We start from the raw sequence: 26,935 nt of genomic DNA, 5'->3' as shown, positions 1-26,935 counted from the left end.
CACACCAGAAGGACATAAAATGAGCCTGCTGAATTAGGCCAATGGCACATCTAATCCAGCCTCTTGTTCTCACAGCAACCACCCAGATGCTCAGGGGAAGCCAGCAAGCTAGACATGAGCACAGGAGCACTCTGCCCACCTGTGATTCCCAGCAACTGGTTTTCAAAAGCATTGCTGCCTCTGGCCTTGAAAGTACAACATAGCCATTGTGCATAGTAGACATTGATAGTTGTGTCTTCCATGAATTCGCCTCATCCTCTTTTCAAAGTTGGTGACCACCACTGCCTCCTTTGGGTGTGAGTTCCATAGTTTAGCTATATGCATACATCTAAGACACTCCTATACCACTTCAACAGACATGGCTCTGCCTCTCACAAACAATTTTAGGAAGCTTCATGACAGAGGAAGGATCAGGGCTGGCCCAAGACATTTTGCCACCCAAGGCAAACCCCAAAATGATGTCCCTCACCCTCCCCTCCAGGGAAGAAGGGGTAAGTGAAGATCTACATCAGGAACAAGAGTGGGGTAGGAGAGACCCTGTTGCCTGAGATGGTTACCTCACTGGCCTCATGCGTAGGCTGGCCTTGGGTAGGATGTAGACAGATGCATGAGGATATCAATGGCTAATAGTCATGAGTATGTTCCACTGCTATTGCCAGGGGCAGTGTGCATTTCTCTGAATTTTGCAATGTAAAAACCAACAACATGCAAAATAAGTGTGAATAGGTAAAAACCAACAACATGCAAAATAGGTGAATAGTGTGCAAAGGCTTATATATCGGTGAAAACAGCATACATGATTGCATTTGTTTTGGAAAATAAATAGTTTGCCGAAAAGAGAAACACCAACCAAAATACTTAGGAAATCTCACGTAGAATTTAAAACAGCAACAACTTCAAAGTGATGTGGAGGTGATAGGAAAAACCAGAACCTGAGAGAAATTCAAACCACCAGATTCATCCATCCCTTCTCTGTATACTCAGAGGAACTGGCATGTTCTTCATCATCTCTCCACTTACTCCAGGAGGACTGACCCTTAATATTGAGTACACGCTCAGGGGCTAAACCCGTTTCAGTTTGGCCTGGGTATGATGACCCATTTCCCCTGACTGACTCTTTTTTTCAGAGTCAAGATGAGGGAGGAAGGAAAGGAGGGGGGAAGGCAGGGAGGAATTGCCAGCCACACTGCAGTGCTGACCTTCTCCGAGACGTGGCTCCAGAGAGCCGAGGGCCATAAATCATCCGAGGCAGAGTTTTCTCGTAAATGGTTTCCATTTTGCGTCTCTTCAGGGAGGGATGCCTCAGTGTGATCTATAGCACAGAGACGGCTGTCCATTTTCCCAGAGATGTGCCCCTCCCATTGGGGTCTCTCTTCTTTTCCACCCCTCCGCCTTCTTCTTCCACTTTAATGGCCTGCTTGAAAGCAATGCCAAAGATGCTCGTTGTCAATCCGAGAGACTGAGTTTATGTCCTGTGCTGGAGGTGGTGCCCTGCAAGGGACATCAATTCTTACTTGAGCAAATGAGCCTGCTGGCCAGGCCCAGGTTTTTCCTGCCTTAGGTAAATTAAGGAGCCCTCAATTCCCCCCTGACTTTGCAAAAGATGTCAAAGAATTCCCTCCCACTTTGCATGGGGATCTCTATCAGTGTGCATTGACTGCAACAGGACTGGTGCTTCATGAATGGCGGCAAACAGCTGCCTAGTCCACTTATGCAAGAAACGAGGAACCCTGCAGCCTTCCAGTTGTTGCTGGACTACATCTCCCATCATCCCTCGCCATTGGCCCTGGTAGCTTTGACTGATGGGAGCTGGGGTCCAGCAACATCTAAAGGCTCACGGGTTCTCCACCTCTAGCTTAATGCAACCTGGCCCTACCTGGAAGAAGTGTCATCACTTTCACCGGGTATAGCTTAGGACCAAACTGTATGCTTAGAAAAAGAAAACAGGGCAATGATCAGAATTAGCGCCATACTATGTAAGCAGGGACTCCTCTGCATCAGTGGTGGGGTTAGGTAATTTTAGGGTTAACAGGCCCCCTTCCTCTTTAGGTGCTATCCTGCTCACTTTACTTCAAAATGAGAGGGGGGGAGACTTGTTCTGATGTCTTTGCCTATGTTCCACCCACCCGCCTACCCCACCTCCCACCCCGCTTTGCTCATATTGCTGAGAGAAATGATGGACTTTTGCTCCCCAAAGTCCTACCTCATGGTCCCAGTGATTATCCCCCCCCCCCTCAGCCATGTTGCTTTTTGCAGCAGGAAGAAATCTGCCTCCTGGCCATTTGAGAAAAGGGGTTCAAGCAGAACCGTGGACTAGGGGGAAGCATTAAAGGATGCTGGCTGAACAGATGATGGTTATGATCCACCTCCACTGTCAGAGGCCGTGTGGGGCTGGGGAATGTCCCAAGGGCCAGACTGAAGGCCTGCAGGGCCACATTCGGATCCTGGAGCTGAGGTTCTCCTTCCCTGAACAATAAAATGTTCACCTTGCTCACCTTGCAGGGCAGATTAGGTACATCATCCTACACACCAAAGCCCCCAACCTGATTGCTCCCCCTCATCTCCTAATGTTTTACAAAACAATCAAGGTAAATATGATCACACACAACTGAGTCTTGAATGCAAAGTATATTCAGGCCTTTAGAAAATTTGGTCACTTACCTGTAGCTGAGGCAGCCGGGGGGGGGGGGAGGTTGATTCTTGCTCTCCCCAAACATAAGAAGCTGCCTTATACCAAGTCAGACTCCTAGTCCATTTACCTCATTGCTGTCTAATTTAGCCTTCATGGGCACATTGGGAAATTAAAGAAAATGTCACTGGCACCACAAATCATGCATTTCATGGGGGGGGGATGTGGTCCTCAGAACTGCCTCCCCCTGCCAGAAAAAAAGAGGAGGCAAAACAACAGCACCCACCACAGAAAAATTAAACACAGACAAACAAAAAAAGTGTGGTTCAAGCTGGATACTTTAGTTCTATAACAAGGGGTGTGGTGTCTCTGGGGTTGGGGGAAATTTGCATTGCTAGATGAAGATGCTGGAGAGTGAATCTGGGACCTTTTGCAAGGAAACCAGCAGTTCTGCCACTGAGTTTTGACACATGTACTTTTGAAGTATTATTATTAAATGAGAACGCAAAGCAGTAACCAACAGCGGGTTGTTTTTTTAAAAAAAAAACTTTAGAAGGGGTGTGGGGAACATGTGGCCCTCCAGATCTCAATGGACTCCAACTCCCATCAGCCTCATCCAGTTTTGCCAAAGGTCAAGGGTGATAGGAGCTGTAGTCCAGCAACATCTGCCAAGGCAAAGGTTCCCCATCCTTGCCTTAGAACAACATGGTAATACCCATAAAACAGTTTGTAAACTAGAAACATGGAAGCATATTAGCTTGCTTTCTGGCAGAAAAAAAAGTCTGTTGGCCTTTTTTTAATTTAAAAATTCCCCAGAGACAGAGTCTGCTTGGTTTCCCTTGGAAGAGAGTCCCATAAGCATTACATCAGAAAATAAACCAAATAACAAGTCACCATCAGCCTGACCTTTAAAGAAGGAGGCTCATTTACAGCCTTGTATTTAAGCATTTGCCTAGTTATGTGACGAGGGTGGCACTGTGGGTTAAACCACAGAGCCTAGGACTTGCCAATCAGAAGGTCAGCGGTTTGAATCCCCACGAGGGGGTGAGCTCCCGTTGCTCGGTCCCTGCTCCTGCCAACCTAGCAGTTCAAAAGCATGTCAAAGTGCAAGTAGATAAATAGGTACCGCTCCGCTGGGAAGACAAACGGCATTTCTGTGCGCTGCTCTGGTTCTTAGTCATGCTGGCCACATGACCTGGAAGCTGTACACCGGCTCCCTCAGCCAATAAAGCGAGATGAGCGCCGCAACCCCAGAGTCGGCCACGACTGAACCTAATGGTCAGGGATCCCTTTACCTTTACCTTTACCTAGTTACCATAGGTGCCCTGGAACTCCATGTAGGCGAGTCAGCAGTCTGGTAAAGGTCCGGAGCAACCTGTCCCTCCGCTAGGGATTGGACCTAGGACATTCTGTATGCAAAGCATGTGTTCCACCACTGAGCTGCACTTTTCCTCTCAAAGAATGGGAGGGGTGCTTCCCAGGGCTAGGACCCACACCACAAACTTCATGGATTGGCTCCCTAACCATGCAGCCACAGCTGAAGTCCCTTTCTGACATTCTAATCACTACCTGCACGGGCATTAATCACCATTCAAATCAGTCATTAAGTATGGAACTGGAAGGGTCAGTCAAATTGTATTAGGAGTGGGATCTACTGGTTTTGCACACACAGCAGCTGCTTGCCTTTTCTGCTGGACTTAGCTGCCCTCTGCTGGTTTCATTTTTCTTTGCATCCAATTGTGGAAAGGCGTTCGAAGCTAAGCTGTTCCCCACATAGAAACATCTACACTTTCACTCAACCCGTATTTTGATTGTATTTTGTACTGATTAATTCCCCCATGACCAAGGTCTTTTCTTCTTGTTCCAGGACTGTGCCTTGCAAAAAAACAAAACAAAACAAAACAACAATCTTACCTGCTGCAGAAACTTGTTTAAGCAAAATCTCTTTGGATTTTCTGCTCATCTGATTCAGCCTGTAAGATAAGATTTTCACAATGCACAACTGCAAAACAACGAGAAAGTCTATTGGACCCAGGGGAATTAATTGGTACATAATATGATTGAAATACAGGTCAAGCAAAAGTATGGATGAGCCCTTATACTGAGTTAGACCATCAGTCAATCATAGCTGAGTACTACCCTCAGGGACTAGTTGAGGCTCTCCAGGGTTTCAGGCTGAGGACATTCCCAATCCTAAATGGATATGTTGGGGACTGAACCTGAGACCTTCTGCATTCAAAACAGTTTCTTTGCCACTGATCTGTGACCTTTCCCCACCTTCAGCTCCTGCAGCTGAGCTGGTCCTGCCATACAGCAAACTGAAGCAACAGATTGGTGCCTCTGGGACCATATGACACCAGTCCTGAAAGACTTACATTGGCTCCCAGTACACTTCTGAGCACAATTCAAAGTGTTGGTGCTGACCTTTAAAGCCCTAAATGGCCTTGGCCCTGTATCCCTTTGAGAAATGAGGTTACAGGGAACCAGGCAGAGGGCTCGCTGTAGCCTTACTTTTCAGTAGTGGCACCCTCCCTGTGGTATGCTGTTCCATCAAAGGTCATGGAAATAAGTAACTACAGTATACAACCTTTAGAAGACATCTGAAGGAAGTCCCGTATAGGGAAGTTTTTTAATTGTTAATGTTTTATTGATTTTATATATGTTGGAAGCAGCCCAGAGTGCCTGGGGCAACCCAGTCAGATGGGTGGGGTACAAATAAAATTATATTAAAATAACTTGAAATAAAATATGTCAACTGCTTTTAGACACTTGTTACATAGTCATGTATGAGTTTTCCTCTCCCCACCCATAGGACTGCCTGGGTGCTGGGAGAACCCAACATTAAAGGGCACCTTTGGTTACTCAACAGCTGAAACAAGCAAATTATTTTCACTTGTAAAGTGGGCAGTGCTGACTTGCATGGTTATCTCTGTGTTACTATACTTGTGTTTAATATTCACAGGAAAATGCCGAACACTGATGCCTGTTTTTAACAAATGGTACACAAACGGTGCAAGTGACTGTGATCAGTTCTGTGTGTGCAAATGTCTTATGCAAGAGGGATAAATGATGTACCAATGCCGTGAAATTAGTACTAAGGGGGCAACCCCCTTCAGTCCCTGTGGTCCCTGCCATCCCAATAAATGTACAATATGCTTGGAGGGGAAGTACCAATGGTGCTGTAGTGCCATTTGATCTAGGTTTAACCCCACATGTATCCCAAGGTTCAGGGAGCTTCCAAACCAGCGTTCTACTGAGGATTCATGCTGATAGGTTCACACAAAACTTGTGCAGAGGTCTTAAAATGTTGCCTGTATACTGAACATTGATCCTGATATGTTTGTGCCAGCTAGGGATTGTTATCCCGCACTTCGCAGTGCAATTTTCCATCCCTTTCTTATTTGTAGCTAGAAAAGTGATGGGATAGTTGCACTGAAAGGGCAAGACAGCAACAAAAATTTAGTGTGAATTTTGCTCATCTTGAAGAACCCTCAGCCGCTAAAGTTTCCAGCGGGAAGGACATAATCAAATAGATACACAAGTGACCAGAAGAGGTTTAAAGGTGTTTCATAGGTTCATTGTATGCTGCAGATCAGCAGTATTCTCCTTTCTGAGTGGTGGTTAGGGGCACTGTGGTAAATTCTGAAGTTCCCACAGCTGAAGGAAAGTCCAAAAATGCAGGCAGCTGTGTTGAGATATGTGTTTGACATGCTGGGATACAACTCAGCTTGTCTAGAGGAGGGTAGGTCTGCACAGGGAGAAGGTAGATGATGAGAGGAACCTCCAAATTTACTATACATTTTTTTTAAAAAAAATTATTAGATTTTCCACAATGAAAACAAAAAACACAAAGCAGAATGATACACAAAAAAAGAAAAAAAGAAAAATACATCAATGAATGAAAAAAGAAAAAGAAAAAAGGAACAATAAACAGATAAACAATAACAACAAACTTAATTCTTTACAATTCCAACCTTTTAAACATCTTGGTTGACTTCCTCTAGTCCCTCCCTTCTGAGTTTCCTTGTAGTTGAAGGTAACAGCTTTCCAATATCATTATTAAACTAAAACAATTTTCAATTATAGTCCATCTTATTCACATTTCTTAATATTCTAAATCCCATTTATTTAATTATAGCTTAGTTAATTATAGCTAATCCTAGGCCTATTTCTTTATTTCAAGTAATTTCTAAATTTTTATATTACAATATTTTATATTACAATATAATATAATATATTACAATATTTGTTCAAATAGCCCTTAAATTTCCTCCAGTCCTCTTGAAACTCCTCTTTTTTCTGGTTGCGGATTCTTCCAATCAGGTCAGCTAGCTCCAAAAAGTCCATCATCTTCATCTGCCAATCTTCCACTGTTGGTAGTTCTTGTGTTTTCCAATTTTTAGCAAGTAATATTTGAGCGGCTGTTGTGGCATACAAAAATAATTTAACATCTTTCTTGGGCAATTCCAAACCTGTTATTCCAAGAAGAAAGGCCTCTGGTTTCTTAATAAATGTATATTTCAACATTTTTTTCAGTTCATTACGGTATATATCTTCTCCCAGAAGTCTTTCACCTTGGGACAAGTCCACCACATATGGAGAAAAGTACCTTCTTTTTCTTTACATTTCCAACAAAGGTTATCACTATTGTGATAAATCTTTGCTAGTTTTACAGGGGCTAAGTGCCATCTATACATCATCTTCATAATATTTTCCTTTAACATTCTACATGCAGTGAACTTAACCCCTTTCTTCCATAGCCTCTCCCAATCCCCCATCATTATTTTATGTACCATATCTCTTGCCCAGTCAATCATAACCGATTTAACTTGTTCATCCTTTGTATGCCACTCCAACAACAAATTTTACATTCCAAATTTACTATACTGTCCTTTAACCTGTGCTGACCTTCCCTTAGGTCAGAGGTTCTCCAACTTTTTTCTCAGGGCCACGCTTTCAAGAATAAAAATTTGCTTGTGCCAAGCTGATTATTATTATTATTTTGATTAAAAAAAAGATGCACTGGAAAACATTGGTGCTTGATTTAGAACATAGAACATGTTCTAATGTGATAATGGGACCTCTGCCACAATTCCCATCCTCTCCTACCACACCCTTTGAGAACCACTGCCTTAGGTGCTAGACTAAGACTCTCAGGGCTGCTGACTTCATTGCCTACTCCTCCCCTTCTTTTTCTTCTTCATCCTCACCTTGGAAGAACTGCCATCTTTGTATGCCCATCCTGCTGACATCAAAGAGCAAGTTGGACAGAACTTGGAACTTTCCTATGAGCAATATATTTCCTTTAATTAACTTTCTTATCTTCCGGAGCCTCAGCATGTTTACATGCAAGAGGCATTCTGTGTACAGCTGCTGCTTTCTCAAATCTCTAAATGTCATCAATATATTTATAACTACACATAAGGACATGAGGACACAAGCCAAATGACAGCGGTACATACCATAATACCCAATTTATTAGTATCAACATGACAGCGGTCCTGTGCATAGTTTCCTTGGAGTGGCTTGTAAGCTCTATTGAAATATGTTCGAGTTGCGCAACCGTTGACCTTTAATGAAAGATCTTTCAAGCGAAACCTTTAGCTTTTGATAAAAATGAAAAGAAAGGGGCAGGGAGGGGGAACCTTGCAAATAAGAGTTACTATTTCAGATGTGGGCACAGAACATCATCAAGCAAAATAAAAAGCTATCTAGCATCTGCTTGATTGCTTTTCTCATTCTTTAACCTTCTTCATCTTTATTTGTCCCAACAGTGAAAGCCTTGTTATTGTTCACTTGCCGGAGCAAAGAGGACTCAATTTCTCTGGGTCCTTGGTTTGTGACGCTGTTGCTCCTACCCTGAAGAAAGCTCTAGGCTGCTTTCTCCCTTGCCCATATAATACCTGTTTGTTTTGTCCTGGGGGGTAAATAAAGGAGCCGGAGATGGAGCAGAGCTATTCTGATCAAAGTGGGGACAGTAGAAGGAAAGGGTGAGTCATCTCTCCCAAAGCCAATCTGAATGGGGGTGGGATAGTCTTTACAGAGCAATTTACACACACACACACACAAACTTTTTTATTATTAAATGTATGTATACATGTAAATTATATGTACTTTCTATCGAAATTTGTAACCAAGGGGAACAATTTAGTTAATCTGTACATCTTATATCAACAGGGACTTGTAACACTCAATACTAAAAAACTTGGTCCTACATATTAGTTACCCAATATCATTCCATTTCCATATTCCCATATTCAAATTAACTCTTGGTAAATAACAACCAAAAACACCAAATACAATCAAGTACATGGTGCATTGTTGGCTGATATGATACTGCAACAATTGGCTGATATGATACTGCAACAATTGGCTGACATGATACTGCAACAATTCAATATAATAACCTCAGTAAGATCTCCTGTCAGGTAGTTGCTGCCCCAAACCCCATGAATGACTGGGCTCTCAAATCCCATTTCCCTCTTAGGCCACAAGAGGGAGTGCCTTCCCTGCCACTTGTTATACAATACAGTACTTACAGTATTGTGGCTTAAGAAGCCTTGAGGAAGAAATTCAGTTCAGCTTAAATCCCAATATACCGTATTTTTCGCTCTATAACACGCACCCGACCATAACACGCACGTAGTTTTTAGAGGAGGAAAATCCGTAGGCATGCCACCCGTAGGCATTTCCTCCATAACACGCACAGACATTTCCCCTTACTTTCTAGGAGGAAAAAAGTGAGTGTTATGGTGCAAAAAATACGGTATCCAGACACATACCCATTCAAACTTATGCATGTGCACACATGCGCACGCACACACACAAAGAGGCAGGCAAGGAAGGGGCCTATTGTTTGCACTTGTTGGGTATGGCAATTCAATGGCATTGCATACGGCACATGGGTAGCTCTGTGGTCTAAACCGCCGAGTCTCTTGGACTTGCCAATCATAAGGTTGACAGTTTGAATCCCCATGACGAGGTGAGCTCCTGTTGCTTTGTCCCACCTCCTGCCAACCTAGCAGCTTGAAAGCATACTAGCGTGAGTAGATAAATAAGTACCACTGCAGCAGGAAGGTAAACGGCATTTCCATGCGCTCTGGTTTCCATCACTGTCCTCTGTGCACCAGGAGCGGTTTAGTCATCCTGGCCACATGACCCGGAAAGCTGTCTGTGGACAAACGCCGGCTCCCTTGGCCTGAAAGCAGAGATGAGCGTTGCAACCCCATAGTCGCCTTTAACTGGGCTTTACCTTCCAGGAGTCCTTCACCTTTTTTTTACTGTATGGAAATTCTATGGCAAGCATAGGCAAACTTGGCCCTCCGGATGTTTTGAGACTACAGTTCCCATCATCCCTAACAACTGGTCCTGTTAGCTAGGGATGATGGGAGTTGTAGTCCCAAAACATCCGGGGGGCCAAGTTTGCCTATGCCTGTTCTATGGCATTGCAGTACTATGTGGCCACTGCACTGGCATCAAAGCTGGCCAATGTCATCGTGGTCCCATGCTCACCCAGCAGTGCGGTCAACTGCACATGACGTAGGTGCAAAAGCTAGCATAGACAACCCCTCTGTCAACCCATCCTTAGAAACTCTACCCCTACTCACCAAACCCAACATTGCACACTGACTACTTTCCCCTGTAGGAAAAGCACCTATCAGCATGATGCAACAGTGGGAATTCCAGGACGTCACACTGCACAGTCACCCTGCCTCCACACATTGTGAATAAGCACATTCCCAGAAACCGCTCACAGTCTCTCCTCTCAAAGCTGGCATCAGAGGTTAGCATTGTAGGACAACAGCTGCCAAGGCCCATGACCATAGGGTTGCCATATTTTGAAGAGCACAAAAGAGGACACTATTACGACTCTCATTTTAAATACCTCTACAGAGCCTAGGACTTGCCGATCAGAAGGTTGGCAGTTCGAATCCCTGTGATGGGGTGAGCTCGCATTGCTCGGTCCCTGCTCCTGCCAACCTAGCAGTTCGAAAGCACATCAAAGTGCAAGTAGATAAATAGGTACCACTCCACCGGAAAGGTAAACGGTGTTTCCGTGCGCTGCTCTGGTTCACCAGAAGCGGCTTAGTCATGCTGGCCACATGACCCGGAAGCTGTACACTGGCTCCCTCGGCCAATAAAGTGAGATGAGAGCCGCAACCGCAGAGTCGTCCGCGACTGGACCTAATGGTCAGGGGTCCCTTTACCTTTACCTTTACTATATGTAGGCTATATGTGGGAATGTTTATATAATTTAGCAGAGTTTAAATGATCCCCTGTTTGAGTTTATGCAGTGACAAGCGGGTTGCTAAGTCATTTGAGTCCTATCAATAATTATACCTTCCTTTTTTTATAAGATATTTATTAAGATTTTTTTAAGATATTACAATACAAAATGAAAAAGAAAAAAAATACAAAATAAAAATGATTAAAAACCACTCAATGTTTCTATTACTTATTTTCCTTAGCTTGTTTCCCGGACCTCCTCATACCTCCCTTTTTTGTATTCCAGTTCAATTTGTTGGCTCAGCAAATCCTTACCCTCTCAATAATTATACCTTCCTGGTTGATAATCCCTTTCTGTCCCTCTTAAAGAAAACACACATGAATCTGAATCATATTAACATAAACTACTTTGCTATCAGATTCATTCAGGTTTACACAGTTGTTCCTGAAGGCAGGCTTAGGTTACATAACAGACAAACTATATACTAGATAGAAGACTGCATCCGAGCAGTTACCAGTGACCAGTCCTTGCAGCAACTGACCGACCGACCGACCAATCAACCAACCAATCAACTGACAAAACTGCCTGCCACATAGAGGCAGTTAGTCCTCTTGGAATGTTGGACTTGACTGACAGCTTTGTATCCCACACTATAGAAGCTGTGATATATTGCTGAGGGGGTCAGGAGAAGAGAAGAGAAAAACCAAGTCTTCAACCACCAGTTATGTCTATGTCTCATCCAGAAAGTATAGCCAGAGACATTTTGGCAAATTTGAAAAATCTACCTGGGCAGAAATTTTACTCCTGAAAAAGGAGGACACCTGGCAACCCTACATACGCAAGCAAAGGTTCCTACTGTTGATATCCTGTTCCTCCCCTCCTTAGAATAATAGAATTGTGGAGTTGGAAAGGACCATGAGGGTTATCTAGTTCTAGTCTAACCCCCAGCAATGCAGCAATCTTTTTGCCCAACGTGGGGCTTGAACTCACAACTCTGATTAAGTGTCACGTGATCTACCAGTTGAGTTATCCTTGCTGCTGCCACCTATTCACATATCCTATCCAAGCAGTGGGTGAAAATAGCAACATGAACAAGGAGATTGCAGTCAATGTCTTATGGTTGTTGTTTTAGTGTTTATAATATTAACTTGTAAGATACGGATTTGTTTTTTTTGCTTGGTGTTTGTTGTTGTTGTTGCTTTTTTTAGTTTTTGAATGTTGATTTTTGTGTGTTGTGTATTGTTATTTTCTGATATCTTTCATGTTGTTGTGTGGCAAATACTAATAAAATTTATTTTAAAAATATTAAAAATAGGAGATTGCAAATGTTGTTGTTGTTGTTGTTGTTGTTGTTGTTGTTGTTGTTGTTTGAATATATGCTTAAGCAAAAGAAGCATTAATTTTAAAGCTTCTAAACCCTACCCCAGCCCCACCCCAAAATGAAGTAATGGCTGTTTATTGTTATGCAAACCTCATACAAGAATATAGATACATCTCCATCTGCCCAACATAAAATAGCCACCACATTAGAACAGCTTTAATATACCATGGCGACAACTCAGTGACGTACCCTCCAAAATTCCTCGGATGAGAGTCAGGACATTCTATTCTGCATCAGTATCCCAAATATTATCTAGATTCTGACATTCATTAATTTATTGGGTTTAGGGGAGTCTAACCCCAGTACATTCATAACAATTGTTTGGATGATGAGGCTACCTTGGCATCCTTAAGTAATCTGAAATTCAAGGACTGCCAACTTGGTCTAACAGCTAATTGTGGGGGGTAAGAAAAACAGGAAACGCTATGCATCACAATGTGTTTGAATGTTTCTTTATATTTTAGATTTCCTTATTTCAAATCTGCATCCCTGAGCAATTATTGTTTTTTATTTTTAAAAAATGGTTATCTGCATTCCTGTTCTATATTCATATATTTCCTTTCCCTCCCTTTGCCTGAAATAAGACATCTTCCCTTTCTCACACATCCTTAGGTTAGGCTGGTTCCGCTATTAAATTGTTTACTGTTGGAGACAATATATAAAAATAAAAAAGGAACTTTCGGCACAAGCAATATGGATGTTTTGCAGCTTAAGAATGAGATATGTTATTATCAGTGCTATTTTTCTATTAAAAAAAAAAAAGAGGTTCTGGAACTCTCCATTAACACCTCCCTTGTTCTCTTAGACTGGCAATGGCATCCACCTGAGAAGTTCCAGAACTGAGTTCTGGCGAGTTCTGGCTGGAAAAAAAAATCCTTGGTTATTATTATTATTATTTAACTTGCAGTTTTACTTTCCCATAACTCCCTGGTGCTTCTATTCTGCAGATCACCCAGAAATACTGTATACAGTGGTACCTCGGGTTAAGTACTTAATTCGTTCTGGAGGTCTGTTCTTAACCTGAAGACCACTTTAGCTAATGGGGCCTCCCGTTGCAGCCGCGCCACCAGAGCACAATTTCTGTTCTCATCCTGAAGCAAAGTTCTTAACCTGAAGCACTATTTCTGGGTTAGCGGAGTCTGTAACCTGAAGCGTATGTAACCTGAAGCGTATGTAACCCAAGGTACCACTGTATTTTGATCTATCTTCTACCACCAGTGTTCCTTCTTCCGCTGTCAACCAAAACTGCAGAACAGAACTACATTAAACCTTACACATTCCTGGTTTTTCTTGTTACTCGTTTTAGACTAATTGATTTTGAACTTGGCCTACATATATTGTTTCCTACTCACCAATCCCTGAATGGCGGCAGTTTCCAGGGACAACAGTACTTCAAATTCGGTTTCTTTTTCAGGAGAGCACTGGAGAGTTATAGTGTTTTGAAATATTTGCTGGTTTACAAAAAGAACAGAGGTGAAGGCAAGCAACATTTCATTCATGGCAGCGGATCCACTACCAACAGATTATTTTTTCTTATCATTCTGGTTTGTAGTCACAGGCATTACTATTCTGCCAGAATGGCTAACAGTGCAATCCTGTACATGTGTACTCAAAAGTAATCCGGATTGTTTTCATTTGGGCTTACTCCCAGGTAAGCCTACATACAGTTACAGGTTGAATTGTATTTTATTCTCTTGGCCCACACCACACTTCATTAATGTTTACTTCTCAAGAAAAAATACAATTTTTAAAGATTTTGAGGGATAATTATCTTATAGCTCAGTGATTCCCAAACTCCCACCACCACCAAATGAAAATTACTGTGAGTCTTTGCAGACCACTCAATGATTTTTGGCCTGTAGTAGCCATTGTAATGTACTGTGCTAGGTGCTGCATTAATTTAATTGTATTGTCATTGCTTTTTTTATTCCATGCATTGTATCTTATTATATTACAATCTGAATTCTATTTTTTTATTTAATGTTTTATTTAAGCATATTTACAAACAGACAGACAGACAGGCAAACAGACAGACAGGCAAACAGACAGACAAACAAACAAACAAACAAACAAACAAACAAACAATAAATTACAAACACTTTACTCCAAAAATCAAAGAGAGTAAAAGGAAAGGGTAAGAAAGAAAAAAGGATGAAGTACCACACCCATTTGACTCTCCTCCACCACCACTCATCATCTTTGAGTCATTTAAGTTCTTATTTACATTGCAATTGAATTCTATTTTTTTCAACCCAATATGAATATTAAATGCAGACACGCCACAGACCACCTGGATGAAACTTGTGGACCGCTGATGGTCCACAGACCACAGATTGGGAGCCCCTATTATGGATAATTATATATTCCATTATTTAACAAAGTCCAAATCAAGGTATGCTTTGCAGCAATAATCAGTTTTTAACAAAGGCTATATCCTTTGATGAGGGACGCAGGTGGTGCTGTGGGTTAAATCACAGAGCCTAGGACCTGCCGATCAGTAGGTTGGTGGTTCAAATCCCCGTAACGGGGTGAGCTCCCGTTGCTCGGTCCTTGCTCCTGCCAACCTAGCAGTTCGAAAGCACGTTAAAGTGCAAGTGGATAAATAGGTACCGCTCTGGCAGCAAGGTAAACGGTGTTTCCGTGCGCTGTTCTGGTTCGCCAGAAGCAGCTTAGTCATGCTGGCCACATGACCTGGAAGCTGTACGCCGGCTCCCTCGACCAATAAAGCGAGATGAGTGCCGCAACCCCAGAGTCAGTCACGCCTGGACCTAATGGTCAGGGGTCCCTTTACCGTGGCTTATGTCCTTTGATAAATGCACATTCAACCTTGAAGCGGAACTTGTGGCCTTGGGATGGTTAAAACCCCCCGAAGTATGCCATAATAACTCACAGAGTTGTGAAGGATGTGTGGTGGCTGCTGGATGCTTGAGGACTAGTGAATGTTTCACTCACAGTCAGATACGTGGACATCTTGTTCACATGCTAAGAGGATGTGGACCAAGAGATGGTTTTAGAAGAGGACTGAGCAATAAAGATAAGGCTGAGGACAAGGCTATCGGTGACTATTGCTCTGCTTCAACAGATGGTGTCAGTAATGCTTCTAAATTCCAGTTGCTGGGAAGTGCAGAAGGGGAGAGTACTCTTGAGTCCAGCTCCTGCTTGCAGTTCATCCCACGGACATCTGGACATCCACTGTGTAAACAGAATGCTGGACAGAATAGGTGGACCATTGGCCTTATCCAGCTCGCCTTATGTTTCTTATGTTTTTATGCTCTTAAGAGTCAGGTCAGAAGAACAGAGTGCATGGATTGCAATCCAAACACTGAGCAATATGTTTAGGGAAATCATGAAAACACAACAGAACAGTTCAGCAGGGCACTGCTGCTGATAATAATCAATCTGGAATCGGAGTAAACTTTCCATGTGTCCCCTTTTCAGGGACACCACAACCTTATGAGGTTGGCCGTTGCGTTCAGTTACACCATCTCAAAACACTTAAAAACAATCCTGTTTAGTTCAGGAAGCCCCATCATTTCATAGTGATAATAGTGAAGATGACAGTGATTGCAGGGGGACAGGGACCCAAACATGTTATTTGTGCACTTCAATCATTCATGTCACAGACAATAACCCTGTGGGCAGATGACAACTTGATTAATTTGTGAAAATAAACATATGGAGATGACATCAGCAGTATGGAAGGTACCGTAGTTTTCTGTCTATAGGATGCCCCCCATGTATAAGATGCCCCCTATTTTGGGGGACTCCAATTTAAGAAAATAGGGGGAGATGGCACAGAGTTATTTACCTTTTTTGCAGAGGATTGCCCAGGGTTTTTTTTAGGGGGGATTGACAAAAATCGCTCACCCACAACTGACAATCACGCGCGTCGCCGAAGAACTGCAGAAGCCAATCATCTGTGCTATTGACACAGAGACAGCCAATCTCAAACAGCCCTTCACACAGCCACCAATCACCTGCCCTGTCGCCGCAGAAAATCTCCTGCTTGCAGATGCAACAAATCACCCAACCCCGTCCCCCCCACCCCGCACTACCCATGTATAAGATGAGGGAAATTTTTAAAGCTATTTTTTAAAGAAAAAACACAGAAAAATATGGTACATTAGATTTCTGTGTAGTAGTAGTAGTAGTAGTAGTAATAATAATAATAATAATAATAATAATAATAATAATAATAATAACAATAAATTTATTTATACCCCGCCCTCCCCAGCCAGAGCCGGGTTCAGGGCAGCTAACAACACCAATAAAATCACAGTAAAAACATAATAGGGGAAAAAGAAAAAGGGAAAAAAACCATTTAAAATACAGGTTAAAATGCAATTTAAAATACAGCCTCATTTTAAAATAGCCGATAAATCAAGACCATAAGGGGAGGGAAACATAAGGGTCAGACTGAGTCCAAACCAAAGGCCAGGTGGAACAGCTCTATCTTGCAGGCCCTGCAGAAAGATTTCAAGTCCTGCAGGGCCCTAGTCTTTTGTGACAGAGCGTTCCACCAAGTCGGGGCCAGTACTGAAAAGGCCCTGGCCCTAGTTGAGACCAATCTAACCACCTTGCGACCTGGGACCTCCAAAATGTTGTCATTTGTGGACCTTAAGGTCCTCTGTGGGGCATACCAAAAAGACTGTTAAACTTCTGTTAGGCTAGGCATAAGCAATAACATTAGTTTCTGCTACTGTAACTCAGTGGATCAGTAAAGATATGGCTTTGCAGACTGGGAAATATAAATGGTCCACTGGATAGCACCTGGGATGAAAACATATGGCAAACTACATCCCTGCTCCCAGGTAAGCATGCATAGAATTGCCTACTTCTGTGTTCAGTTTGTAGCAGGACCGTGGTCTGAGGGCAGTGGTGATAGGCAGGGAGGGGGAATGAATTAGGTCTGATTCACATTTGGTATAGAACTATCTGATTGACACTTTCAAAAAAAAAAAGTGAACCAAAACACAGCCATCCTTTGAAATTCACTCTTTTTCAAATTATGAGATTCAGTTCTCCAACCAAAGCTGAGTATAAAAGTGTTTTAGTATGGAAAAGTGTGCACAGAAATGCATTTATTACTGAAAATACTATTAGGAAGGCCTTGTATTAGATAAAAGCTGCTTGCAAAAATATGTGGATTTGTTAAAAAAAAAAAGTCTATTAAAATGTTTTAAAATGCACAGTAAAAATGTTGGTGAATTTTTATGAGGACTGAAAAATAATAATAATTGACTGCTGTGGAAATCTGATGAGCTGAGTTTTGGTAAGGGAATATAAGGAATTGCCAATGACAGATTCATCTGTCCCAAATGGTCTGGGGAGGGCAGTAATGATAGAAATGGTACTGGGTGATGTAAAAGAAATGGCCTGCAATAATAAGATGATGGTCCATTTTCTCCTATTCCTCTTGAACAACTTGCCTGCTTCTTAACATTTCTTGCAGCTGAGGACTCAGCTGTTCACAGGAATGGCTACTGAGACTTTCCCCATAATCATATCCAGAAATGCAACAGCTCGGGGATTTGCGTGGCTCAAATCAGGCAGGAGGAGGTTGGCAGTGATGATGTCAGCAGATGCATATTTTTAACCTGTGCTCAAGTGAACAGGAAACGGCCTAGAGGAAAGACATCAAAGCTCTGACAATGCAGATCCTGCCTGGTTTTTCCCAGAACAACTATAACAAAACAAAACACACACCGAAGAAGAAAAATCCCGCTTAAGCTGCCCGTTCTTTGGAAAAATGTGAATCGGAAACAGGAAGCTCCAGCTAAATAAAGAACGTGCTCTGTTCCCTTTTCTCCCACCAGGCACTGTGCAGGGAATTAAGAAGGAGGCATCAGTTCCTTGAGAGGGAGGCTAAAGCCACTGCTCACCTGCGTTGTTATAGCTGGCACAGAGGCCTTCGGATCTCAGCCAACACTCCCCAGTTGGAAAGGAATGTGATTGCATCAAAATTGACTGCTTTTCCTGAAGATGATATTAGATCTAATCTTGCTAGCGCTGAAAACAAAAATCAGCATCGTATTACATGGATGTTGAACTGTGAAGCACATTGGTAGGGATAGGGAAGAAACTAGATTTAGTTTGCATTGAAAGACAATTAGGCAAACATAACTAATTTGAATGTTCTGAAACAGTAAATGAACCAGAACACAGCTATCATTTGAAATTTGCACTTCTATGAATTTTGTAATACAGTACTCCAGCCAAGTAATACATATAAAAATGTTCACAAGAGGGTAAGGAATGAATAAAAAAAGAGAACATATTAGTAAAAATAACATGCCAAAAATGTGTTGTGTTATGGGAAATTACTTGTTTTAAAAAATGTGTGTATTAGGGGATACGGCATGCAAATATGTGTTAGAAGGAATTCAAACAAAAATGCTGGTGACTTTTCACAAGGACTTTTTAAAACAAACAAACAAACAAACAAACAAACAAACAAACACCAACCAATTCACTAACTGATGTGGGAATGTGGAGAACTGAACCTAAAATTAGAAAAAGTAGAAACACTGAGAAACTGAAATTGACCGATTTGTCCATTCCTATTTATTAGGCATCTTCTTACTGTACTGCTCTCTCCAGTGGTGCCCGGTGCCTATTTGGACTTGTAGGGAAGAAAGCAGGGAGGCCAAGACTATGCAGAGCCAGAGCCAACCCCAGAAGGAGATTGTTTGCATTGCAGAGAACTGGGAGTTGCAGAGAGACAGAGAACAGTGGTTGAATGTTTGCAAATGCAGTAATTCCCCAAGGTGAATTTTCAGAATTTTCAACTGTGAAAGTTCAAAATAGAGAAATTCATAGCTGAGGAAGATTTGTGGCAGGCTGTTGTTAAACTGTGTCCAGCTGCTAATTTGAACTATGGGATAACAGAAGATTGCAACATGCCAAACAGGTTTGAGATGCGCTCTGCCCTTTACCTCAGCATTCCACTTTGAATTCACAGTTGTTCCTCTTGAGGACAGTGCATTCAATTAAGCTGAAACAGGATGCAGATATGCAAACTAACCCGAATGCCATCCTAGAAATGGTTCAGCAATTGAGAGAAGTCAGTGAGGATATTAAGGACAACCACATGATGGCTATCACATTATGCAGTTAACCCCAGTCCTTTGTGTCACTGATAAATATCCCTGGAGACAGTGATATTTAAAAGCTTGTTGTTGCAACAGACGGTGCAAAGGCAAGAAACACATGGCACCAGCTTGCACAACTGGCACCACAGAATAAGATACAGCCAGCAGATGCAGGGGCACTGCAGCCCATTCTGCCACTTGTGGCAAAATGGGAAGTGCCCCCCTGCCCAGCTGCTCCACTGCTACTGCTGTCAACCACCAGCAGCTTCACCATACCTGAGGCTGCCATTGCCACCTACACCCTCCACTCTGCTGCTGCCACCTGCACCATGTGCCCCATCTGCCCTGTTGCCTCCAACAACAGTGGTGAAGCAGCACCGGCATTAGTGCCAATTTGAGGTGAAATCTCAACCAAAATGATGGAGGTGGTGGTGCAGGCAGGGCACCACAGAGGTGCCACCTTGGGGACTTCCGCAGCTTCAAGCAGTGCCCTCACCCTGCCAGCTGCACCCAGAATCAATCAAGCAACTTCAATGCAACCAAGATATGTCAATGGACTGCCACCAGAAATGTTAAGCTAGCATAAGAGAGGTGAGCTACCTCCCTTGGCAATTGGCAAGTCACTTGAAGATCCCATCATGGACCTTGAGAAGAAGAGGCCTTAAGAAGATATGACTCTTTTTATCAGGAAAAGTCAGTTTTCCATCAGTTGTCCTTAGCAACTGAAAGGGCTATAAGATACCTGCTTCCCCATGGCTTGTGCTTCATGCTTTAATCTAACAAATAAAACCTGTTAAAGTGCACAATTGATATTTCTTTCATTACCAGCCTGAATCCAAAAGAATCCCTTGGCAGGACAGTAACATCTGATGAGGGCCTCTCTCTGGGTTGAAATTGCACCATTGCCCGAGAGGGGGAGAGGCAAATTGAAGCTCTTGCTATTTCTCCTTCTTCTTGCCATAGCCTTCTCACTTTGAGAAGATGAGGGAACAGGCAGCAGAAGCATGAGAAAGGAGCCGCAGGGCTAAGGAGTTCCAGAGGATTATCTGTGGGCCCCCTCTATTAGGACATGGGCATCAATAGGTGCCCAAGAAATTCAACTACTGGTGCTGACCATGATTTCATTGCTGCAAGATGAACTGAGTTAAAGATTCCCATCCCCCTATGGCTTACCAGAACATCTTCATGAATGGCCTTTTTTCACACGCACATGATAAGTGAATGAAAATGAAAGCATTATGAAATAACAAAACAAGTGAATGGACGTCTTAAAGGTACCAGCAGCATCTGGCAATGCAGCAGTACACACTGGGAAAGGTGACTATCACCACTGGGCTACAGCCCAGGATATGTGTATGAGAGTATGTAAAAAAGAGTCTGTCTATACCAGCCATTGCCAGCCCATCAAATTCTTCCCTTTATAGCACTGGCTGGGCTACATTTGGTTCCTGATGCAGCATATTGCACACAGACCAGAGGAGGGTTAAGTGCAGAGAAGCACAATGCATTCCCCTGTTGTTCAAGCTTTGCTTTTTCACTTAGTGCTGCGCAAGAATATGCCAGGAATGCATTGGGGCTTCCTGTTTGCTTCCACTGTTGATAAGGTCAGATCAGCCCGAGGCCCTTGCAGCTTTTACGATGCTATGTCCCAGCACCTAACCTCAGTGATTCTCTGTACTTCCTGGGACCTCACTACTTAAAGCATTCTTGAAAGTGAGGGCAGTTTTACCTTGTCCCTTAAATCATATAGGAGCTGCTGAAACAAATTTTAAGAGAGAGGGAGGGACAAGGTAGTGTTCTTCTCTTCATCTAATGACTTCAGGGTAGTAAGATGCGAGCTTTGAAAGAGCTAACATTCTTTCTCTGAATTGAAAATTTCAATTCACAGGTGAACTTCTCTAAATTTTGCAATCTGGTTCTCCAGCCAAATAATGTGTACAGAAATGCAAATACTGTACTAGAGTAAAGCATGCATCTAGATGCATATAGTAGTTAAAATGCCATCCAAAATGCATTATATCAGGGGGAAATGCTTCACAAATGCTGTGCGTATTAGGCAAAATCACAGAAGAAAATAGCATATTAGCAAAAATGTATACTAACATACTGACAGATTCTCATGAAGAGCTTTTTTTAAATAACAATTAAAAAAAGATTGCAATCTGAAAGGGCTAATGGGTCTCGGAAATGGCTCTAGGCTCCCCTTTTCCCTTGTTAGTTTGACAATGAACTTGGAACTAAGGAGGATTCCTGGCTCCAAAATTACTGCTTTGTCTTTTTTCCTGCATTCCTCCCAAAAAACAAAATGAAAATAGAGCAAAGGGAGAGGTCAAAAATCCAGTCCACCTAACTGGGAGATTGTTGGGGGAACTACACAATCTAAATATTATTGTTATTATTATTAGGAATTATAATAAAGCTGTTTTCCTTGTGTCACCTTATTTAACTGAAAAATGCTATCACCTACCAAGGTCCTGCACAAACTCTTGTTTTAGCTACTATGGACATTATGCATGATGGTTGCTTAAAAAGGAGTAAGGTGCAGCACTGGGGAAGGGCCATTGCTCCATGACAGAGCTTCTGTTTTGTGTGTAAATTCAACTCCCAGCATCTCCAAATAAGGCTGGGGGAGCCTGTCCAAAACCCTGGAGAGGGTAAACAATATTGAGCTAGGAAGACTCAAGCCCTATGTGCACAATACATTTTTAAAGCAATATCATATTGCTCCAAACAGTAATGGTCAGTGGCGTAGCGTGGGTTGTCAGCACCCGGGGCAAGGCAAGTAATTTGCGCCCCCTAACCTGTGGATTTGCGCCCCCTAACCCATGGATTTGCGCCCCCTAACCCTAACCCCCAGATGTTGCGCCCGGTGTGGCCGCCCCCCCTGCACCCCCACGCTACGCCACTGGTAATGGTTCCCCCTGAAGAATCCTGGGAACTGTAGTTTGTTAAGATGGCTGGAAGTTGTGAGGAGACCTCTATTCCCCTCACAGAGCTACAATTCTCACAGTGGTTTCATTTCCCTCCAGTATCTCTCCCTGCCCCAGAATCGCTAAAGGCATTACAGCTTCTGACTTGAAATTGGGGAATCCCAATTTAAAGGCTTTGTTCTCCCCACACACAGCACTGCTCTGGTGGCGAGTGAGTGAGAGAGCAGCAGCAGATCACAAAGGTCACATGGCACCTGAGGCTCACTTGCCATCCCTGTGATAGGCTGGACTCTTTGAGGTAGCTGCTTTGGATCTGATCCTCACGGATCCTGCCTCTCTGCCCGACGTGGCTGCCTCTGAGCTCAGTGGTATGGCCTGGTGTTGTCTTTTGCAAAGGCACCACTAGGGGCTGGAGGCAGAGAGACAGAGGGAACATGGCCACGGGCATTAAAGGGCCAAGGTGTAGGTTGGAGTCAGCAGCAGTGGTGGGTGAGTCTTGAGCAGCTAGTAAAATAGTGCAGAGGGTGTGTGGGAAGGGAAAAGGGGGCTGGTACCCAGTGCTAGGGTCCTGCCCGGTAATGTGTGAAGTAATGAAGAGGCGGCAGTAGCGCCTCTGAGTATGTATAGTGTGTGTGCATGCCCCCCTTCCCCCCCCCCAGCCAGGAACACCTTGCATTCCTCATGTGAGTCCTGTGGTTTAACGGCTAATCTCTCTTCCTAATGAAAACTAGATATTGTTGCTCTGTGGAGGAAATTGGGGTGGGTGGGTCTCCTAATAGCTCTTAGCACCCTTAATAAACTATAATAGTCCCAAGGATTATTTGAGGGAAGCAGTGGTATGAAACTGCTTCAAATGTATAGCAAAGGTGGGACCTCAGCGTAAGGCAGTTTTCTTTGCTGTTATGTAACTTAATGTGCTGTTGCTGATTTAAGGAAGTGGCTCATTATTATTTTTTAAAAAAAGTTTGTTGCTGCTGTTGAATACACAAGTAATTTGGCTTCCAGAGAAATCTTACACAAGTTTACTGCGAAGAAAGTCCCATGGCGTTCAATCCCCATGGGGCAGAGCTTCCTTACATACATGTTGAAGATTTCATTGCCATGACAGACACTATTCATCATAGACAATAAAACAGACATAGAACCATCGGATTTGTGAAAAGATAATAGATTTTTTTTGTTGACTGTGAGAAAGTCACCAGTTTCTCTATTCATTACTTGCAATCCCCACTTGGAAATGTGGTAGCCAGTCTAACCTAGCAAAGAAGGTACATTTCTGAAGCTGGAAAGGATAGTATTTTGGAGGCTAGGCAAAGAAGATCCTAACTAAAGATGAACTGAAGTTTCTCACAAGGCATTTTTTTCTGATCAAAACAATGCTGGGGAAAAAGAATGCTGCTTTGCAGAATTCTCACTGATCACTCTTCCACCTATTTTTCACAGATGCCAATCACATGAACAGGGTGCCTTGGAATGATGCCAGGATGCTGCCTTAAACTGAATCAGACCAGTGGTCCTTCTAGCTCACTGACCTTTTCGGACCCAGAACCCACTCATGAATGTGAGGAACCATTTATTTTTACTGTTTTATTTATTCATTCATTTGAACAATATACCACTTAACTAGAATCATCTCTAGGTGGTGTACAAGAAATACAATATAGAAAAAAGTGAAAATTGGTTACAACTACAAAATCAGACTTCAATTAAAACTCCTGCTAGATTGTATTTTTTTTTAAGTATTAAGTAGGCATTGGAAGTTCAACAGGGAGGGGAGCTGACTGATCTCAACAGGAAGGAGTCCCATAAAACAGGATCAAGGCCATGTGGGACCACCAACAGTTGACGTCCCACTACAAGACCTTGGGGATCAGGTAGGGATACAAAGGATTAGGTGATCCTTGACATATCCTGGACTCAAGTTAGTAAGGGCCTTGCAGACTAATGCAAGAAGTTTGGAGCTGGTCTAGTACATTATAGGCAGCTTCTGCAAGCTTTTGTGCACCAGAGTTATGTGCTGGTATGCAATGTGTTTATATGATGGTGACACTGTTGTTGTGACACATCTTAGATCAGGCTGTGACCTTGAGAGGAGTCCACGTGACCCACCATTGAAGACCAAGGAGAGCTCATCTCACATTGACTAGCAGCAACTCTTTAGGGTTAACAGTGGGGCTTTCTGCAAGCCCTACCTGGAAATGCTGGGGATTGAACCAAGGACCTTCTGCATGCAAAGCAGATGCTCCACCACTGGGCAATGACCTTTCTTTTGTGGAGGATGCAAATTGGTGGAGGCTACCAGCACAGATAATCTGTGCTGCTGACATTGCTAGTGGAGAGCCCCAATCTCAAGAAACTATGAAATACTCAGCCCCCGTCCCTGCCCATAGGCCAGAAAAAAAAATCAGTGAAATTGTGTCCTCTTCCTCTCCGCTCATAAATGAGATGGAGTATTTTGAGAAGCCATTTGTGCACAGCTGTAGTTCCAAGTCAATAGGGGAATTCACACATAAGCACATGGCATGTGCAGCTCTTTTTGAATGTGGTGGGAGGGTCACTGTTGTTGTTAACACGAGCACTTCTTGAAATCACTTTACATAATTTAAAAGAACTATCCTTGCAATGATTTAAAACTTCAGCTATGATACACTCAGGACTGAGACAAAGCATTGGGAATATTATAGAAGAAGAGTCTCCCCACCAATTTCTGGGATCTGAGGGACATCATATTTGGAAGAAGAGATTAAACACCCTGTGTTTAAATGCAGTCAGTAGCCTGGGTTGATGCAGGCTCCTTGAATCCCAACTCTGGAAGGAGTGTGGTTCTTAAAGGCCTGACAGCTGGTCGATACACAGTGGAAGCAGACTCCCTTTAGGCACAGCTCTCTCTGGCTGGCCACAAAAGCAGTCTCACCCTCTTCTCCCTCCCTCTTCTCTCCCCCCCTACCCCGCCATCCACCATGGCAATCCATTGCACTCAAGCTGGCTCAGGGATAGAAGGGTAATTTGCTTAGTCTAACCTCCGCCTGATAAACCCATTAACAACCCCGCTGTTCCTGGAAGGTAGACAATCCCTGTCTAATAAGGCAAGAAAATAGCTGCAGGGGAGCTGCAGCAGCGGCCAGATGATTACAGTCTCCTGGCTGCTAGTCTGGACCTGGGCCTGCAGAACAGCAAGACACCCCTGTCAGGAGCTCAGGGAAGGGTGCAGAACTTCAGATCAAGCAACCTTTTTGATCAAGCACCTCTTTCCAGTGTGTGTTGTGGAAGAAAATATAATTTTGGGAGGTGCAGTTTCTCTTAGCCCTGCACAACAACTGGTTGCAATGACTGAAATTCCCTCTTCTGCACAACTGTTACTTCTTAATACCAAGGATTGTGCTGTAAGGAATGACAGAGAGGAGCTGTAGCTGTGGGGCAGAATACCAATTTTGCATGCGAAAGTTCCCTGCTTTGATTAGCCTTATTTCCAATTTAAAGGTTCAGAGTTCCATGAACTTCCAGAAGCACAAATGCTCCTTAACAGTGACTAGGGACAGGGGTGGCCCATCCCTTTTTGCTGCCTGAGGCACAATGGGAAGGTTCTGCCCCACCCCCAGAGCTTCTGACAAGATTTCATAATAACAACAGGCCAAGGACAGAACCCTGCAGCACCCCACTTTTCCCCAGGTCCATGTCAACTGTGTATGTGTTCATTCATTATTTGACAGGAACACAAGAAGCTGCTTGCCCCCAAGGCACACCATTGGTCCGTCTACCTCAGTGTTGTTGACATTGACTATGGACTCAGCTACATTAGTAAAGAAAAAGCATTTTATATGTGTTGTAACACTGAGACACCAGATGGCGCTGTAGAGTCCTGTCTTTTGTCAATGTGATTTCCCATTATGAAGTTTACAATGCGTTTTCCTGAAGAACTTTTTTGATGTGTCTAGATCCAGCCTATCAGTGCCTCTCTGGGGTTTGAGGCAGGGGTCTTTCTTAGCTCTACCTGAAGACAAGAGGGATTGATATCCATCCTGTCCTGTTTCAACATTTTGTTTAAAAAAACAGAATCCATATGAAATGTGTGTTTAAATATTATTTCTTGGAGCCTGGGCCCCCACCTGTAGTATGGAGGTGGTGATATTAGTCTACCTTACAAGACTATTATAAGGATTACAGTGGTACCTCGGGTTACATACGCTTCAGGTTACATACGCTTCAGGTTACAGACTCCGCTAACCCAGAAATAGTACCTCGGGTTAAGAACTTTGCTTCAGGATGAGAACAGAAATCATGCTCCAGCGGTGCAGCAGCAGCGGGAGGCCTCATTAGCTAAAGTGGTGCTTCAGGTTAAGAACAGTTTCAGGTTAAGAACGGACCTCCAGAACGAATTAAGTACTTAACCTGAGGTACCACTATACTGTTAAAACGTCTGCAACACACTCTAAGTACTTAGGCTGATGATTATTATTGGGGTTGAGACTGAGGATATGTACTTAGACATGCACAGCTTAATCTTTGATGCTGAGTCCACAATAAACTGCACCCCAGTTCCAAGTTATAAAGTTCTTATAAGCATTATTTTTTGGGGGGGAGCTTCCTGCAGGTGCTCCTTCTTTGGCTGATTTATGTGTCTCCTCCTTGCCTTGATATTCTTCCTAGGAAGCAGGGGACAGTAGCCTCCTGGAGGAC

At 43.1% G+C, this 26,935-nt stretch overlaps 1 long non-coding RNA gene across 1 annotated transcript in view; it reads right to left on the bottom strand.

Annotated features, from left to right (window-relative positions):
• LOC310698098 overlaps positions 1-12,023 on the bottom strand; it is a 384,750-nt gene extending 372,727 nt beyond the window's left edge. The window contains exons 1-2 of the long non-coding RNA XR_014521301.1: positions 11,188-12,023; positions 10,837-10,969 (exon numbers count right to left, since the gene is read on the bottom strand). This is a non-coding gene — a long non-coding RNA (uncharacterized lncRNA). The remainder of the gene's footprint in view (positions 1-10,836; positions 10,970-11,187) is intronic.
• Between the last annotated feature and the right edge of the window lie 14,912 nt (positions 12,024-26,935).

This window comes from Podarcis liolepis (assembly GCF_965112155.1).
Source record: "Podarcis liolepis genome assembly, chromosome: Z".
NCBI classification, from domain to species: Eukaryota; Metazoa; Chordata; class Lepidosauria; order Squamata; family Lacertidae; genus Podarcis; species Podarcis liolepis.
Note: the sequence above shows the minus strand (reverse complement) of the source record. Positions and strands in the feature narration are given on the sequence as shown.